Source organism: Zophobas morio, unplaced genomic scaffold, assembly GCF_036711695.1.
Source record: "Zophobas morio isolate AGI-343-1 ecotype UQ-CSIRO unplaced genomic scaffold, CSIRO_AGI_Zmor_V1 ptg000041l, whole genome shotgun sequence".
NCBI lineage: Eukaryota > Metazoa > Arthropoda > Insecta > Coleoptera > Tenebrionidae > Zophobas > Zophobas morio.
In genome coordinates, this window is record NW_026972146.1 from 2641621 (window position 1) to 2661698 (window position 20078).

At 30.4% G+C, this 20078-nt stretch overlaps 1 protein-coding gene across 1 annotated transcript in view; it reads left to right on the forward strand.

The window, feature by feature from the left end:
- Positions 1 to 3355: 3355 nt before the first annotated feature.
- Positions 3356 to 20078, forward strand: part of LOC135140877 (DAN domain family member 5-like) — a 53221-nt gene continuing 36498 nt past the window's right edge. Inside the window, exon 1 of the mRNA XM_064071605.1 lies at positions 3356 to 3513. The gene's annotated coding sequence lies outside the window, so the exon portion shown is untranslated. The remainder of the gene's footprint in view (positions 3514 to 20078) is intronic.

The following is a 20078-nucleotide window of genomic DNA, read 5'->3' on the forward strand; positions in this document are numbered from 1 at the left end:
AAGTTGAAAAACTAAAATATCTTAAAAATGGGGAGTCGAGGATCGAAAATCAAGAATTTAAAACATCAAAAAAGTGAAAAATCTAAACATTCAAAACACCGAAAATATTGAAAAATTTTAAAGTCTAATATGTATTTAAAAATCGAAAAATTTTTTAAAACCGAAGAAACAAATCAAAAATCTAACAATCGTAAAATCGAAATACTGAAGAATCGAAAAACCAAAAATTTTAAAAATTGAAAAATGAAAAACCGAAAAATCTAAAAGTGAAAGTTCGATAAATCGAAATATCGACAAATCGTAACATCAAAAAAGTGAAAAATCTAGAATTTGATAATTCAAAAAATTGAAAAATAGAAAATTCTAAGTACTGAAAACTCGAAAAATCCAGAAATAGAAATATCTAAAATTCAAAAAATCGTAAAATTTTAAAAAATTGGAAAAATAAAAAAAATAATCAAAAAAAAAATTGAAAAATCGAAATATTCAACTACCAAAATTGAAAAATCGAAAAACCAAAAACTCAATAAATCGAAAAGTTGAAAAACCGAAAATTCTAAAAAGTGGACAGTCGAAAAATCGAAAATCAAGTGTTCAAAAGATCAAATAAATGAAAAATCTAAAATTTAAAATTTCCAAATTTTGAAAAATAGAAAAATCGAAGAACTGAAAAATCAAAAAATCCAGAAATCAAAATATGTTTCTAAAATTTAAAAAATTGAAAAATCGAAATATTGAAAATTCCAGAATTGCAAAATCGAAAAACCAAAAATCTTTAAAATCGAAAAGTTGATAAACCGAAAAATCCAAAAAGTGGAAAGTCGCAAAAAAAAACGGTGTCCCAAAAACAGGTTACCAAGAATTTTCAAAAAGTAAAACACCAAAGTCCCCCAAAATTGTATTAAATAATTTACAAAAAATCTCTATTTATCTTATAAATTACTAGCCCCACCCACCCACCCTCTATTTTCTTGGGTGGAATGTGATTTGCCAAAATCAGTTTTATTTTATCAAATACTAGCCCCGCCCACCCACCCTCTATTTTTTTGGAGGACATGTGATTTGCCAAAATCAGTCTTATCTTAGCAAATACCTAGCTAAGATATGACTGATTTTGGCATATGACATACCCTCTAAGAAAAGAGAGGGTGGGTGGGTGGAGCTAGTACCCTAGTAAGATAATACTGAATTTGGCAAATGAAATATCCTCTAAAAAAAGAGAGGGCGGGTGGGCGGGGCTAATACCTGTTTAAATAAGACCAATTTTGGCAGATGGCATTCCCTGCAAGAAAAGTGAGGGTGGGTGGGCGGGGCTAATATTGATAAGATAAGACTGATTTTAGCAAATGATGTATCCTCTAAGAAATTTAATTAAATTATTATAAGAAAAGACACTAGAGGCTCCCCAAAGCACTTTCAAATTCTTTCCAAACAGGAATACCTAGAACCTCAAGATTGTTTTAAATTAAAAAAAAAACAGGATCCCAAAATTAACTCAAAAAAGGTCAGGTCAGAATTTTCCAAAAATAGAACACCAATGTCCCCCAAAATTGTTTTAAATAATTTACAAAAAATCTCTATTTATCTTATCAATTATCGTGAAAAATCTAAAATTTGATAATTCAAAAAATTGAAAAATAGGAAAATAGAATTACCTACTGAAAAAGTGAAAAATCCAGAAATCGAAATATCTAAAATTTAAAAAATCGAAAAATTTTGAACAATCGAAAAAGTAAAAATCGAAAAAAGAAACAAAAAATTCTAAAATCGAAATATTGTAAATTCCAAACTTAAAAAACCAAAAAGTCCAAAATTTTAGATCTCGAAAAGTTGAAAAACCGAAAAATGTAAAAAGTGGGAAATTGAAAAATCAAAAATCAAATGAAGAAAACATCAAAAAAGTGAAAAATCTACAATTTAAAAATTCAAAACTTTGAAAAATAGGGAAATCGAAGAACTGAAAAATGACATATCGAATAATCGAAATATCTAAAATTAAAAAAAAAAAAAATGATGAATCGAAACAGCATCGGGCAATAATCAAATCGAGTCTAATATTTAAAAAATCGAAAAATTTTGAAAAAACGGGAAACCAAAAATTGTAAAAATTTAAAAAGTGGGAAGTCGAAAAATCGAAAACCAAGAATTCAAAACATCAAGAAAGCGAAAAATCAAAAATTTTTAAAAATCGAAAAATATTAAAAAATCGAAACGGTAAATCAATTTAATTTTAAGTTTATCCTAAGCACGATAAATCGTTGATCAAAATTTATCCGTTTACCCCCTCCCAAAAAATGATGACGTCACCTCAAAATTATGCCGAACAAATTCCATCTAATATAAGCAAAATTGTGACTTAATCATTCATAGTTTTTATAACTGCTTAATACACGGTGACTCGAAATGTTTTTCCTTGGAATTTTATGACTAGATCAATTTTTTAATAAAACCTGAACGTGCTCGCTGCGCTCACATTCTAGACGTGGGGATTTTCCGACTTTAGAACTCACAAACCTTTTCAAGATTCACTTTCTCCAGACGCTAAAAAATGTCTCATTAATAATAATAATTTGGCTTTCCAGGAAACTGACGAATAATTTTCAATCAATACCTAAAAATGGTGCTCGCTGCACTCGCATTCTGAATGTTTTTTTTTTTAATTAATTTGATATCAGAAAAACATTTACGAATGAATGGTCACCAAAACTAATTAGTTTTCCTATTATAATAATTAGTGAGATCTGCGGGTCAAGGTAATATGTATAGTTAGCAAAAAATCAAGTTGTAAAAGGCGAGCGTAGCGAACATGTTCAAAGTGTTTCAATCCACAGATATTAGTGAGTAACTGACCTGACCTGAACTGACCTGACAGACATCAGGTTACCGCTCTGAGTGTGACCAATTTTTTAATTTATTTTCCACAAAAAAGAGGCCTCGAAAATTTTCAGACCCCGGTCCTGCTCCGTTTCTTCTTTTCCATATTTATCTATCTCCGGTTTTACGTACTTGTTCAAAAGATATATGTATATGTATGAAGCAGATAATAATGCAAATACAGGTTTATTGAAGTCGCTGTTACTGGGAAAATTGAATCATCGAAGACTTCTCCGGATTTTTCCGTTTCTAATATTTCCAAAAAATTGTTTCGTTTTTGTTGTGGACATTTTCATAATAAGATTGCCCTTTCCACAGATCCTTTTCGGGATTTCGGAAAACCAGCCCTTAAAGCCTCCATTCCGCGTTATCGTCCACGCAACCTCCTCATTTCCCTTTTCCCCACATCTCCATCGCACCAATTACGAACCTCTCGTACCTTGCCCTGGTGGGAGTTCAGGGCGCCGCTGTCGCACTCAACTCCTCAAATCAGTTTCCTCACAATCTGCAAGTAAAGCGCAACTGTGTGACCCGCACGCTCTCCGCCACGTGCTAGTCGATCCTGAGCTTTCGCCGCTGTCAAACCGCCCCAGCAGCCCCCAGCATGCGAGTGCAGTGAGCCGCCGCCGCCCGCCCAAGGTAACTCCCCCAATTCCAGGGAAACCACCGTTCTCCTTTAATTGTATAATCATCTAAATGTCAAAGTATTCAAGAGCAATTGTTGCAACAAATTGCCTGATTAAATAATGCATGCGTCGAGCGTCGGATCGACGTGACATCAACATCCTGGTATGGAGAGGTGATCGGATTCACCCATCAAGCCCACCAGACCCATCCGGACTTTTCCGCGCGCAAAGGCGGCTAATCCCGCGAGGGTGTGCATTAAAATTAATTAAATTGTGCAAATCGGTGGTCTGGTTTCCGAGAAGTTTCGAGAGCGGTTCAAGGGTACGTGGTTTTGGGTGGAGGTGGGCGCGATGGGTCGGATTCGGGGGCAGAAATTCCGTCATTTATTTACATGAGGAAGTGAGGCGTTCGAGAAATGTACTCAGTAATTAAAATTGTTGTGGTTTTGCTGGTACAGATGGAAATTTAGATTCGTTTAAGACCAGGCGGTTTTAAGTGCTAAATCTGTTTGTCGGTGGAGCAGAACCGTCAAAAGTTACACTGCTCTTGAAAGAGCAAAACGTTTTTATGGGTTTTTTGTACGAGCCTACGTAGATACATATTTTATTCAAATCGCGCTTATTAAACATATGTGTAACAGATAACTGATGAATGTTTTATTAATTTTATTTATTAGCCAGTTATACAACTGGAGAAATTCGTACTTGAATTGAAAAAATCCAAAAAATCGCTGCTGACGTCACGCGACATCAAACCAATTCGGGAAGTAAGACGCAAATTCTAAAAAAGACACCACTTAACGAGATTTTAAATTAAAAACCGCTATATCTGGCGGAATTTTGTAAATAAGCGACCAAAAGCGACTAAAAATCGGAAGCAACTATTAATTACAGTTTTACAGCGTGTTTACGAGTCTGAAAACTTCCATTTTTGGATTTAGTGCAGTTGCACCCGAACCACATCAAACTAGACGTATTTATATTTTAGATGTCAAAGAAATCGGTTCGATAGTTTTGATTTTTCAGACAAACGGAAATGGGCGGTTTCGTTTTCAACGAACTGTGAGACCATAACTCGATTACATAATTTCCGCTTTTAAAATTAAAAAAAAATAAATAAAACGACTAATGAACGCAAATTTAATTATTGGATGATTATTTTAATTGCTGACAATTGTAGAAAATAACAGGTTTCTGCGGTCATGCCTGGCAAAGCTTTTAATTTGAAGTGCGGTTATGTGTTCCATTCTTGTAAATTTTTGAATTTTTTTCCAAAATTTTCCCAAGACTTTCAACATTTATTCCTATGTTTGACGACAATGGCGCACTCCATTTTCCCGAAAATTATTATTACTATTATTATTATTAAACTACAAAATTTTTCGATATGACAATGTTCATTTTTGATTTTTCAATTTTACTGTTTTTCCATTTTTTTTTTTGAAAAGTTGAAAAATTGAAAAATTAAAAATCGAACAATTGAAAAACGTAAAAATTTGTAAATGAAAAAGTGACAAATTTTAAAAATTATTAGTACATATTTAAAAGAAAACTACAAAATTGTATGTTTTTTGGCGTTTGGAAAGCGGCAGAATGCGAAAATGTGAATTTCCCGTGATTATCGTCGGGATTGCAATATTTATGAAGTTTATTTCCAAACTACGAAAGCGAATACTTTGGAAATAAGCTTTGTCGTATAATTGTCCATATACTACATATATTTTTCAAAAATTTTTAATTTTGAAGTATTGATTTTTTTTTCATGTTCCCGATTTTTTAGTTTTCATTTTGTCGATTTTATATCACAATTTTTGGTGTTTCGTTTCCTTTATTTTTTCAATGAACCTTTCGATTTTACAATTTTTCCATTATTGATATTTTCAAACTTTGATTTTCAATTCCTCAATTTTGCATTTTTAAAATTTTCAATTTTGAACTTTTTGGATTTCTTCAATTATAAATATTTAGATTTAACAATACACATTTCGTTTTTTCGATTCTACACTTTTCGATTTTTAAGTTTCCCAATTTTTAATTTTTGGATTTTTCAATTTTCGCTTCTTCAAAATTTTTCTTGATTTCCATTTTTTGGATTTTTCAAAGTTTTCGTTTTGTACCTTTTCGTTTTTCATTTGGTGTTTCAATTTTGCAGTTTTTCCATTTTTTTTTTATTCAAAAAATGGAAAAATTGAAAAACCGAAAATCGAAAATAGAAAAGTTTTAAAATCCAATAATTGAAAAAAGGAAAAATTTTCAAATGAATAAGAGAAAAATGTTTATTACATATTACCCTACATATTTAAAATGAAAACTAGAAAACTATGCTTTTTGAGGTTTGCAAGCTGTAGAATGCGAAAATGTAGATTTCCCATAATTATCTGCATCCAAATTCTTGAATTTTTCATTTTTCAATTTCTCAGTTACTCAGTTTTCCATTTGTCAATTTTTCAAATTCTTGATTTTTATTTTTCATTTTCCCGATTTTTTTCATTTTCATTTTCTCCATTTTATATAGCAATTTTTCGTTTTTTCATTTGCTTTATTTTTTCCATGTCCCTTTCGATTTTATATTTTTTCGTTTATTCAATTTTTCAAATTTTCAATCTTTGATTTTTCAATTTCTCAATTTTCCATTTTTTAAATTTTTCAGTTCTGCAATTTTTGAATTTCCCATTATCCGGTTTTCCGATTTCTTTAATATTAAATATTTCGATTTAACAACACATATTTCGTTTTTCGGTTTTGAATTTTTCGATTTTTATTTCCCAGTTTTTAGTCTTTCGATTTTTCAATTTTCGTTTCCTCAATTTTTCAAGTTCTTGATTTAATATTATTTTTCATTTTTCGGATTGTTTAATTTCTATTTTCTCGTTTTAATCATTTTTCTTTATTCAATTTTTTTAATTTTCAATCTTTGATTTTTCAATTCCTCGATTTTCTATTTTAAAATTTTTCAATTTTGCAATTTTGGATTTCCAATTATCCGATTTTTCGATCTCTGTAATTTTCAATATTTCGTTTTCTCGGTTTTTCAACTTTCGTTTTTCATTTTCAATGTTCATTTTTGATTTTTCAATTTTACTAACTTTCCATTTTTTTTCGAAAAGTTGAAAAATTGAAAAATTAAAAATCGAACAATTGAAAAACGTAATAAATTTTTAAATGAAAAAGTGACAAATTTTAAAAATTATTAGTACATATTTAAAAGAAAACTACAAAATTTTATGCTTTTTGGCGTTTGGAAGCCGCAGAATGCGAAAACGTGAATTTCCCATTATTGTGAGATTATTAGTATGAGAAAATGCCAACGTTATTTACGAAACGTGTCAATATTTTTTTAAAAAATTTTTTGATTTTTCAATTTCTCGACCTCATTTTTTCAATATTCCTTTCGATTTTATAATTTCTCCTTTATTCATTTCTACAAATTTTCGATTTTTGATTTTTTAATTCCTCGATTTTCAATTTTTCAATTTTGCAATTTTTGGATTTGCCATTATCTGATTTTCCGATTTCTTTAATTTTAAATATTTCGTATATCCTTTTTTCGATTGTGCACTTTTCACTTTAAGTTTTCCAATTTTTAATCTTTCGATTTTCCAATTTTCCTTTTTTCAATTTTTAGATTTTTCAAAGTTTTCGTTTTTTGATGTTGGTGTTTCAGTTTTACATTTATGCAGTTTTTACATTTTTTTATTGAAAGAATTGAAAAATTTAAAAATCGAAAAATAGAAAAGTTTTAGAATCCAGTCATTGAAAAATGGAAAAATTTTTAAATGAAAAAGTGAAAATATTTTATTATTACATACTCTATCTAAAATGAAAACTAGAAAACTTTATGCTTTTTGGCTTTGGCAAGCCGTAGAATGCGAAAATGTAGATTTTTCATTTTTCGATTTCTCAGTTTCTCAGTTTTTCATTTTTATGTTTTTCAATTTTCGTTTCCTCAATTTTTCAAGTTCTTGAATTTTATTTTTCATTTTCCCGATGTTTCAATTTTCATTTTTAATAGAAAAATTTGTATTATTACATATTTAAAATGAAAACTCGAAAACTTTATGCATTTTAGCTTTAGCAACGTGTCAATATTTTTTTCAAAATTTTTTCGATTTTTCAATTTCTCGACTTCCAAATTTTTCAATTTTTCACTTTTCGATTTCTCAGTTTGTCAATTTTTCAAGTTCTTCACTTTTATTTTTCATTTTCCTGATTTTTTAATTTTAATTTTCTCGATTTTATACAACAAGTTTTCGTTGTTTCATTTCTTGTATTTTTTTAATGTTCCCATCGATTTTATAATTTTTTTCTATTTTCCTTTTTTTGATTTAGCGGTTTTTTAAATTTCATTTTATCGGTATGATGTAACAATTTTTCGTTTTTTCATTTGCTTTATTTTTCAATGTTTCTTTAGATTTTATAATTTTTCCTTCATTCAATTTTCCAAAATTTTCAATCTGAGAATTTACAATTCCTCGATTTTTCATTTTTTTAAATTTTTCGGTTCTACAATTTTTGAATTTCCCATTATCCGGTTTTCCGATTTCTTTAATATTAAATATTTCGATTTAACAATACATATTTCGTTTTTCGGTTTTGAATTTTTCGATTTTTATTTCCTTTCGATTTTTCTATTTTCGTTTCCTCAATTTTTCAAGTTTTCATTTTTCGGATTGTTTAATTTTTATTTTCTAGATTTTATAATTTTTCTTTATTCAATTTTTTAAATTTTCAATCTCTGATTTTTCAATTCCTCGATTTTCCATTTTAAAATTTTCCAGTTTTACAATTTTTGGATTTTAGATTATCCGATTTTTCGCTTTCTTGAATCTTAAATATCTCGATTTAAAAATACATATGTATTTCAAAAAATTGAAAATTGGAAAACTGAAAATCAAAAAATTGAAAAGTTTTAAAATACAATAATTTAAAAATGGAAAAATTTTTAGATGAAAAAGTGAAAAATTTGTCGTATACGAGCCAATTTTTCAATTTTTTAATTTTTCGACTTCTAAATTTTCGAGTTTTAGATTTTTCAATTTTTCGTTTCCTCAGTTTTTCAAGTTCTTGATTTTTATTTTTCATTTTCCCGATTTTCTAATTTTCATTTTTTCTATTTTATACAACAATTTTTCGTTGGTTCATTTGATTTATTTTTTTAATGTTACTTTCGATTTTATAGTTTTTCCTTTATTAAAATTTTCAATCCTTGATTTTTCAAAATTTCAATCTTCGAGTTTTGCAATTTTTGGATTTCCCATTATCCGAATTTCCGATGTCCTTAATTTTAAATATTTTGATTTAATAATAGATATTTTCTTTTTTAGATTTTTCAATTTTTCGTTTCCTCAATTTTTCTCCCAATTTTAAGTTTTTCGATTTTGCAATTTTTAGATTTCTCAATTATCCTATTTTCCGATTTTGAAATTCCTCAATTTCATTTTTTCAATGTTTCGTTTATTTAATTTTATAAGTTAGAAATTTTCCAATATATAAAATCAAAAATCGAGAAACTTAATGGAAAAAGTAACTGAATCGAAAAATTAGAAAAAAGAAAAAACGAATCTAATCGAAAAATTGGAAAACTCAAAAAGGGTAACTTTGAAAGATGGAAAAACTGAAAAATTAAAAATTGAGTGAACGAAAAAGTTCTAAAATCCAATAACTGAAAAATGGAAAAATTGTAAAAATTTTCAATCTTTGATTTTTCAATTCCTCAATTTTCCATTTGTAATTGTTTTCCCAGTTTTTAATTTTTCGATTTTGCAATTTTCCTTTCTTCAATTTTTCAAATTCTTCATTTCCAATTTTCGTTTTTTCATTTTCGTGTTTCAATTTTACAAATTTCTAAAAATTTTTTCGATTTTTCAATTTCTCGACTTCCAAATTTTTCAGTTTTTCATTTTTCGATTTCTGTTTCTCAATTTTTAATTTTCCCGATTTTTTAATTTTAATTTTCTTGATTTTATACACCAACTTTTTGTTGTTTCATTTCTTTTATTTTTTCAATGTTCCTATCAATTTTATATATTTTTTCTATTTTCCTTTTTTTGATTTAGCGATTTTTTAAATTTCATTTTCTCGGTATGATGTAACATTTTTTCGTTTTTTCATTTGCTTTATTTTTCAATGTTGCTTTAGACTTTTTTTTTCCGGTATTCAGTTTTCCAAAATTTTCAATCTGAGAATTTACAATTCCTCGATTTTTCATTTTTAACATTTTTCAGTTCTGCAATTTTTGAATTTCCCATTATTATATTTCGTTTTTCGGTTTTGAATTTTTCGATTTTTATTTCCCAGTTTCTAGTCTTTCGATTTTTCAATTTTCGTTTCCTCAATATTTCAAGTTCTTAATTAAATTTTATTTTTATTTTCTCGATTTTATAATTTTTCTTCATTCAATTTTTTAAATTTTCAATCTTTGATTTTTCAATTCCTCGATTTTCCATTTTAAAATTTTTCAATTTTGCAATTTTTGGATTTTAGATTATCCGATTTTTCGATTTCTTGAATCTGAAATATCTCGATTTAAAAATATAATTTCAAAAAATTGAAAATTAGAAAACTGGAAATCAAAAAGTAGAAAAGTTTTAAAATCCGATAATTTAAAAATGGAAAAATTTTTAAATGAAAAAGTGAAAAATTTGTCCTATAATTAATGTCCATACGATACAAAATCATTGACGAAACGACATGTCAATATTTTTTTCAAAAATTTTTCGATTTTTTTTTTTAATTTCTCGACTTCTAAATTTTTCAGTTTTTGATTTTTTCGATTTCTCAGTTTCTCAGTTTTTCAATTTTTCGTTTCCTCAATTTTTCAAGTTCTTTATTTTTATTTTTCATTTTCCCGTTTTTTTTATTTTCATGTTGTTCATTTCACACAACAGTTTTTAGTTGTTTCATTTCCTTTATTTTTTAATGTTCCTATAGATTTTATAATTTTTCCTTTATTTAATTTTTCAAATTTTCAAACTTCGATTTTTCAGTTCCCCGATTTTTCATTTTGAATTCTTCAGTTTTGCAATTTTTGGATTTCCCATTTTGCAATTTTTGGATTTCCCATTATCCAATTTCTTTAATTTTAAATATTTTTATTTAACAATACATATATATTTCCGTTTTTCGATTTTGCATTTTTAGATTTCTCAGTTTCTCAGTTTTTAATTTTTAGATTTTTCAATTTTTCAAGTTCTTGATTTTAATTTTCCATTTTCCCGATTTTTTATTTGCATTTTCTCGATTTTCGTTTTTCATTTCTTTTATTTTTTCAATGTTCTTTTCAATTTTATAATTTTTCCTTGATCTTCCAATTTTAAGTTTTTCAAATTTTCACGTTTTCGTTTCTTCAATTTTTTAAATTCTAAATTTCCAATATTTAGTTTTTGCATAGACTTCATTTTATATTTCGATATAATCGAAAAATCAAAAATCGTAAAACTTAATCGAAAAAATAAATGAATCGAAAAATTGGAAAAAAGAAAAAACGAATCGAATCGAAAAACTGGAAAACTCAAAAAATTGGAAAATCGAAAACGGTAGCATTGAAAAATCGAAAAACTGAAAAATTAAAACTCGAATGATTGAAAAAGTGAAAAATGGAAAAATTTTGCAATTTTTGGATTTTCGTTTTTTCAGTTTTGTATTTATGGATTTTTGAGTTTCCCAGTTTTTAATCTTTCAATTTCTCAATTACCCTTTCTTCAATTTTTCAAATTCTTGATGTCCAGTTTTCGTTTTTTCATTTTCGTGTTTCAATTTCTACAAATTTTGTAAACTTTTCGTTTTTTTTATTGGAAAAATTGAAAAATTGGTAAACTAAAAAAAGAAAACGGTAGCATTGAAAAATCGAAAAACTGAAAAATTAAAAATCGAATGAATGAAAAAGTTCTAAAATCCAATAACTGAAAATGGAAAAATTTTGCACTTTTTGGATGTTCGCTTATGTACCCGATTTTCGTTTTTTCAGTTTTGTACTTATGGATTTTTGAGTATACCAGTTTTTAATCTTTCGTTTTCTCAATTTCCCTTTCTTCAATTTTTCAAATTCTTGATTTCCAGTTTTCGTTTTTTCATTTTCGTGTTTCAGTTTCTACAAATTTTGTAAACTTTTCGTTTTTTTTTTCGTTGGAAAAATTGAAAAATTGGTAAACTAAAAAACGAAAACGGTAGCATTGAAAAATCGAAAACTGAAAAATTAAAAATCGAATGAATGAAAAAGTTCTAAAATCCAATAACTGAAAATGGAAAAATTTTGCAATTTTTGGATTTTCGATTATGTACCCGATTTTCGTTTTTTCAGTTTTGTACTTATCGATTTTTGAGTTTCCCAGTTTTTAATCTTTCGATTTTTCAATTTTCCTTTCTTCAATTTTTAAAATTCTTGATTTCCGTTTTCGTTTTTTTATTTTCGTGTTTCAATTTTACAAATTTTGCAAATTTTTCATTTTTTTTTGAAAAATTGAAAAATTGGTAAACTAAAAAGCGAAAAATAGAAAAGTTTTAATGAAAATCCAGTAATTGAAAAATTGAAATATTTTTAAATAAAAAAGTGATTTTTTTTATTATTACATATTTAAAATGAAAACTAAAAAGCTTTATGCGTTCTGGCGCTTGGCAAGCTGTAGAATGCAAAAATGTAGATTTCCCTTGTCGTATAATTGTCCATATACATTTTGACGAAACGTGTTAATATTTGTTTCAATTTTTTTCGATTTTTTTTCATAAAATAATCCAAAAAGTAAACATAACGTTAAACTTTGATTTTAGTTGCTTTTTTTGTATTTTTCTACTATTATGATTCTCTAATTTCAGCTTTTTCGGTGTTGCAATTTTATAATTTTTCCTTATTCAATTTTTGAAATTTTCAAAATTTTGATTTTACATATTTCATTTTTTCATTGTTGCCTTTTTAAACGAAAGTCGAACAAATGAAGAAGTTTGAAAATCCAGTAATTAAAAAGTGGAAAAATTCCGAAAATGTGAAAAAATGTTCAAATTATTATTAGTACATGTTTAAAATGTAAACTGGAAAAATTGCAAATCAAAAAGTGAAGAAATAAAAAATCAGAAAATCTAAAAGTTTGATAAAAAAATAGAAAATCAGGACACTGAAAAACTGAAAAAGAGAAAGTTGGAAAACTGAATTATTTAATTTATGTCCGTGGCGGCAACAAAAATAGAAAAACTTAAAATGAGTGTTAAAATTGCATTTTCAACACTACGTATCCGGCGAGCCAAGGTTTCGTAAGCTCCTTGAAGAGATCAATCGTCGCCGTATTTTAATTCAGTCTGTGGTTTATTAATTCCTCCCGTGATCGGATCCTATTGTTAGCATTTTTATTCGTAGATAATGTAACAGGAAGCAATTCCCTCTAAGTGATTTAATTTAAAACACAATAGAATAAAGTACCACAATTCCAGCCTAGACTTCACGTCTCATCAATTTTTTTCGTCTACCCGGCTCCCATAAAGTGCAGGACCTGGTAATAAACCCGAACTAGGTCACCCCGTTCTAACCTTCCCGAACCACCTCCAACTCCAAATGTCAAAAGCTCCGACCTTTCCGCCCCCCGGCTGTCGCGTTTCACAAACTTTTCGTCGAATCTTTATTTATTTATTAATTTATTCGCGAAATTATTATTCAAGAATCCGTCGAGCGTCTGACCGTCCGAGAATCCGCGTTTTCGAAATCCCGCACAAAACAAATATAAATCACCGGTGACTAAGTCCTTATTAAAATGCAAACGACCACAGGTGCAGATATTTTATCCGACTAATAACAGCAATTAGGCACCACCCACAATATTTTGTTGTTTTTTCCTAGCGGATGATCGATGGAGTCGCGCGGAATTCGAAAACGTTTCAATTAAATGCGCGCCGAAGGCGTGATGCCCATGACGAACGCTCGGTATAAATGAGATCAGCCGCAGGTGGTTGGGGCCTTTGTTCCACGTCAGATGACTTCATGTCACTTACGTAACGTATTTGCATGTAATTAATTAGAATTACAAAAGCGGCGAGATTTTCGCGACGCTCATACAAATCATGAATGGAGCGGACCCTGTACAAAGGGCGCCCACGCCGACACGCCTCTGACGGCCGGCAAAAAAGACCCACTCCAAGAGACTTACATAATGCGGGAAAAATCGAGAGGTTTGTTATTACGTGCGCTGGCCGCGAGTGCTGCGGGTAATTACGCGACAGGGCCGGCTTGAGAGCGAAGAGGGGCCCGAAAACGTCGGGAGGCAACCTCTGCGGTAAAACAATCTTGAGGTTCTTATATCAGCAGGTACTAGCCCCGCCCACCCGCCCTCTCTTTTTTTTAAAGGGTATATGATTTGCCAAAATCACTCTTATCTTAACAGGTACTAGCCCCGCCCACCCACCCTCTCGTTTGTGGAAGGTATGTCAACTGCCAAAATCAGATTTATCTTAACAAGTCCCGAAATATCGATTTTTTTTTTAATTTAAAAAAATTCTAATTTCATTCCGAATATTTCTAAAATATCTGTCCGTGACCATAAACAGGCTATATTTTTGGAAACAGCCCGTCGAGATCTACATCCTTGAATTTTTTGAGAATTTTTTGGCCATTTTTTGAGAAATGAAAATTTCGACTACCTATACCGGTTCGAAATTTTTATATTTTTGAAAATTTTTCACGATTTCTCAAAATTTCTCAAGATAACTCAAAGTTCCTCACGATGTCACAAGATTTCCCAATATTCCTCAAGATTTCTAAAAATTGCTTAACATTTCTCAAAATTTCTTTGAAATTTCTCAAGAAATCTTGCGGTTTCTCTAGGTTTTTCGAAGTTTCAAGTTTTGTCGGTGTTTTTTTAAGATTTCCCAGAATTTTTCAAAATTTTTCAAAGTTTATCAAGACTTCAAGATTATTCAAGGTATCTCAAGATTTCACAAGATTTCCCCGAAGGTTCTCGATGTTTTTCGAGCTTTCTCAAGATTTTTCAAGATTTATCATTTCTCAGGATATTTCAAGGTTTCTCAAAATTTGTCATCATTTTCAAGATTCTCAGGATTTCCCAAGATTACAAGGTTTCTCTAGATTTCACGAGATTTTTCAAGATTTATTGAACCAATTTTAAATTTTAAATTTCGGAAGACTGCTCAAGATTTGACAAGATTTATCATGATTTCTAAGGATATTTTAAGGTTTCTGAAGCTTTCTCATCATTCTCAAGATTCTCACGATTTCTTAGGATCTCTCAGGATTTCTCGGGATTTCTCAAGGTTTCTACTTATATTTCGAGATTTCTCAAAAACCTCTTAAAATTTCTCAATAATTCTCAGGATTCCTCAGGATTTATCAAGATTTCTCAAGATTTTTTAGAAACTTGCTCTAGGTTTCTCGACATTTCTTGGATTTTCTCAAGATTTCTCTAGGATTAATGAAACTTAGAGGGGTTTATAGGACAATGAAGAAGATTAAAAAAAATCACGATTTCTCAAAATTTCACAAGATAACTCAAAGTTCCTCACGATGTCTCAAGATCTCCCAATATTTCTCAAGATTTTTCCGAGATCCTCAAGATTTCTAAAAATTGCTTAATATTTCTCAAAATTTCTTTGAAATTTCTCAAGAAATCTCGCGGTTTCTCGAGGTTTTTCGAAGTGTCGAGATTTCATAATTTCAGGACTCCAAAATTTCTCAAGATTCCTCAAGTTTTCTCGGGATTTTTTCAAGATTTCCCAGAATTTCTCAAAATTTTTCAAAGGTTATCAAGACTTCAAGATTATTCAAAGTATCTCTAGATTTCACAAGATTTCCCCGAAGGTTCTCGATGTTTTTCGAGCCTGCTCAAGATTTTTCAAGATTTATCATGATATTTCAAAGCTTCTCAAAATTTCTCATCATTCTCAAGATTCTCAGGATTTCTCAAGATTTCTGAACATTTCTCAAGATTTCAAGATTACAAGGTTTCTCTAGATTTCACGAGATTTTTCAAGATTTATTGAACCAATTTTAAATTTCGGAAGACTACTCAAGATTTGTCAAGATTTATCATGATTTCTTGGGATTTTTCAAGGTTTTTGAAGCTTTCTCATCATTCTCAAGATTTCTCAGAATTTCTCAAGGTTTCTATTTATATTTCGAGATTTCTCAAAAACCTCTTAAAATTTCTCAATAATCCTCAGGATTCCTCAGGATTTATCGAGATTTCTCAAGATTTGTTAGAAACTTTCGAAGTTTCGAGATTCCGAAATTTCAGGATTCCAAGATTTCTCAAGACTCCTCAAGTTTTCTCGGGATTTTTTCAAGATTTCCCAGAATTTCTCAAAATTTTTCAACATTTCGCAAGATTACTCAACATTTCTAGACGTTTTCGGGTTTCAAGATTTCGAGATTTGTTCAGATTTCTTCGAGACATTCTTGAGATTTCTCGACACTTATGACAATTATCAAGATTTATGAAAATTTCTCAGGGTTTCTCAATATTTTTCAAGGTTTCAAAGTTTCTGGATTTCGAGATTTCTCAACATTTTTCAAGATTTCTCAAATTTTCCATATTTTTTCAAAATTTGTCACTATTTCTCAAAATTGTTCAAGATTTCTCAAGAATTCTATGAGATTTCTCGCGCTTTCTCCAGGTTTTTAAGATTTCTCGAGGTTTCTCAAAGTTCGAAATTTCACAATCCAAGATTTCCAAGACTTCCCAAGATTTATCAGGATTTTTCAAGATTTTCCAGAATTTCTCAAGATTTCTCAACAATTCTAGACGTTCACAGGTTTCGAGATTTAGAGACTTCTCAAGATTTCTTCGAGACATTTTAGGGTTTCTCGAAACTTCTTAAAATTTCTCAGGGTTTCTCAGGATTTCTTAAAGTCTACACGCTACCAGATTTCTTAAGATTTCTCTGTGATTTCTTCAAAAATTCCTTGAGAATTCCTAAAGGTTTCTCAGGATTTCTCCAATTTTCTCATGGTGTTTTAAGTATTCTCAAGACCTCTCTAAATGAATTTTTTAAAGTTTCTCGGGTTTTTTTCAAGATTTCCCAAAATTTCTCAACATTTCTAAACGTTTCCCGGTTTCGAGATTTCGAGATTTCTCAAGATTTCTTCGAGACATTCAGGAGGTTTCCCGAAACTTCTCAGGATTTCTCAGGATTTTTCTAGACTTCTTAAAAATTTCGATATTTCAACGGTCGATTCTGGGAAAACGTTTGCAGTCATCAAACATAGAATGGTTATGGTCCTTGAGCAAAACATTGGCTAGAATCGGATTGAAATGAGAATTTTTGCACATTTCTAAAAATTTCGATGTTTCAACGGTCAATTCTGGGAAAACGGTTGCAGTTATCGAAGAAACGAGGCCGGAAGTGAGTTCTAGGGCTCGAAATCTACAAGAAAATGTACTCTGTTGGGTTACGAAAATGTCAAAATTTGGCCGAAATTTGAAGAAGGGGGGACCATTGGAAAATTTTCACTTTTAAAAAAGTCGTCTAAAAATTCTGAAAAAATTCAGGGACGTAGATCTCGGCGTGCTGATTCCAAAAATATAGCCTGTTGATGGTCGCGGAGGGACATTTTCGAAAAAATCGGTACGAAATGTCTAATTTATCGAAATTTCAAAAATTTCGATATTTCAATTGTCGATTCTGGAAAAACGGTTGCAGCTATCAAAGAATCGAGGCCGGAAGTGAGTTCTAGGGCTCGAAATCTACAAGAAAATGTACTCAGTTAGGTTTCGAAAATGTCAAAATTTGGCCGAAATTTGAAGAAGGGGGGACCATTGAAAAATTTTCACTTTTAAAAAAGTAGTCTAAAAATTCTGAAAAAATTCAGGGACGTAGATCTCGACGTGCTGATTCCAAAAATATAGCCTGTTGATGGTCGCGGAGCGATATTTTCGAAAAAATCGGTACGAAATGCCTAATTTATCGAATTTTCAAAAATTTCAATATTTCAATTGTCGATTCTGGAAAAACGATTGCAGCTATCAAAAAATCGAGGCCGGAAGTGAGTTCTGGGGCTCGAAATCTACAAGAAAATGTACTCAGTTGGGTTTCTAAAACGTCAAAATTTGGCCGAAATTTGAAGAAGGGGGGACCATTGGAAAATTTTCACTTTTAAAAAAGTCGTCTAAAAATTCTGAAAAAATTCAGGGACGTAGATCTCGACGTGCTGATTCCAAAAATATAGCCTGTTGATGGTCGCGGAGCGACATTTTCGAAAAAATCGGTACGAATTGCCTAATTTATCGAATTTTCAAAAATTTCGATATTTCAATTGTCGATTCTGGAAAAACGGTTGTAGCTATCGAAGAATCGAGGCCGGAAGTGAGTTCTAGGGCTCGAAATCTACAAGAAAAGGTACTCAGTTAGGTTTCGAAAATGTCAAAACTTTGCCGAAATTTGAAGAAGGGGGGACCATTGGAAAATTTTCACTTTTAAAAAAGTCGTCTAAAAATTCTGAAAAAATTCAGGGACGTAGATCTCGACGTGCTGATTCCAAAAATATAGCCTGTTGATGGTCGCGCAGCGACATTTTCGAAAAAATCGGTACGAAATGCCTAATTTATCGAATTTTCAAAAATTTCGATATTTCAATTGTCGATTCTGGAAAAACGGTTGCAGCTATCAAAGAATCGAGGCCGGAAGTGAGTTCTAGGGCTCGAAATCTACAAGAAAATGTACTCAGTTAGGTTTCGAAAATGTCAAAATTTGGCCGAAATTTGAAGAAGGGGGGACCATTGGAAAATTTTCACTTTTAAAAAAGTCGTCTAAAAATTCTGAAAAAATTCAGGGACGTAGATCTCGACGTGCTGATTCCGAAAATATAGCCTGTTGATGGTCGCGGAGCGATGTTTTCGAAAAAATCGTTACGAAATGCCTAATTTTTGGAATTTTCAAAAATTTCGATATTTCAATTGTCGATTCTGGAAAAACGGTTGCAGCTATCAAAAATCGAGGCCGGAAGTGAGTTCTAGGGCTCGAAATCTACAAGAAAATGTACTCAGTTAGGTTTCGAAAATGTCAAAATTTGGCCGAAATTTGAAGAAGGGGGGACCATTGGAAAATTTTCACATTTAAAAAAGTCGTCTAAAAATTCTGAAAAAATTCAGGGACGTAGATCTCTACGTGCTGATTCCAAAAATATAGCCTGTTGATGGTCGCGGAGCGATGTTTTCGAAAAAATCGGTACGAAATGCCTAATTTATCGAATTTTCAAAAATTTCGATATTTCAATTGTCGATTCTGGAAAAACGGTTGCAGCTATCAAAGAATCGAGGCCGGAACTGAGTTTTAGGGCTCGAAATCTACAAGAAAATGTACTCAGTTAGGTTTCGAAAATGTCAAAATTTGGCCGAAATTTGAAGAAGGGGGGACCATTGGAAAATTTTCACTTTTAAAAAAGTCGTCTAAAAATTCTGAAAAAATTCAGGGACGTAGATCTCGACGTGCTGATTCCAAAAATATAGTCTGTTGATGGTCGCGTAACGACATTTTCGAAAAAATCGGTACGAAATGCCTAATTTTTCGAAATTTCAAAAATTTCGATATTTCAACCGTCGATTCTGGAAAAACGGTTGCAGCTATCAAAGAATCGAGGCCAGTAGTGAGTTCTACAGCTCGAAATCTAAAAGAAAATGTACTCAGTTAGGTTTCGAAAATGTCAAAATTTGGCCAAAATTTGAAGAAGGGGGGACCATTGGAAAATTTTCACTTTTAAAAAAGTCGTCTAAAAATTCTGAAAAAATTCAGGGACGTAGATCTCGACGTGCTGATTCCAAAAATATAGCCTGTTGATGGTCGCGGAGCGATGTTTTCGAAAAAATCGGTAGGAAATGCCTAATTTATTGAATTTTCAAAAATTTCGATATTTCAATTGTCAATTCTGGAAAAACGGTTGCAGCTGCCAAAGAATCGAGGCCGGAAGTGAGTTCTAGGGCTCGAAATCTACAAGAAAATGTACTCTGTTAGGTTTCGAAAATGTCAAAATTTGGCCGAAATTTGAAGAAGGGGGGACCATTAAAAAATTTTCACTTTTAAAAAAGTCGTCTAAAAATTCTGAAAAAATTCAGGGACGTAGATCTCGACGTGCTGATTCCAAAAATATAGCCTGTTGATGGTCGCGGAGCGATATTTTCGAAAAAATCGGTACGAAATGCCTAATTTATCGAATTTTCAAAAATTTCGATATTTCAATTGTCGATTCTGGAAAAACGGTTGCAGCTATCAAAGAATCGAGGCCGGAAGTGAGTTCTAGGGCTCGAAATCTACAAGAAAATGTACTCAGTTAGGTTTCGAAAATGTCAAAATTTGGCCGAAATTTGAAGAAGGGGGGACCATTGGAAAATTTTCACTTTTAAAAAAGTCGTCTAAAAATTCTGAAAAAATTCAGGGACGTAGATCTCGACGTGCTGATTCCAAAAATATAGCCTGTTGATGGTCGCGGAGCGACATTTTCGAAAAAATCGGTACGAAATGCCCAATTTATCGAAATTTCAAAAATTCGTCGTTTTTTAAGAAACTTTTAGAACGGGACCATGAACTTGCTATATTTTTGGAATCAGCGCGTCGAGATCTGTATCCCTCAATTTTATTATTTTTTTATTA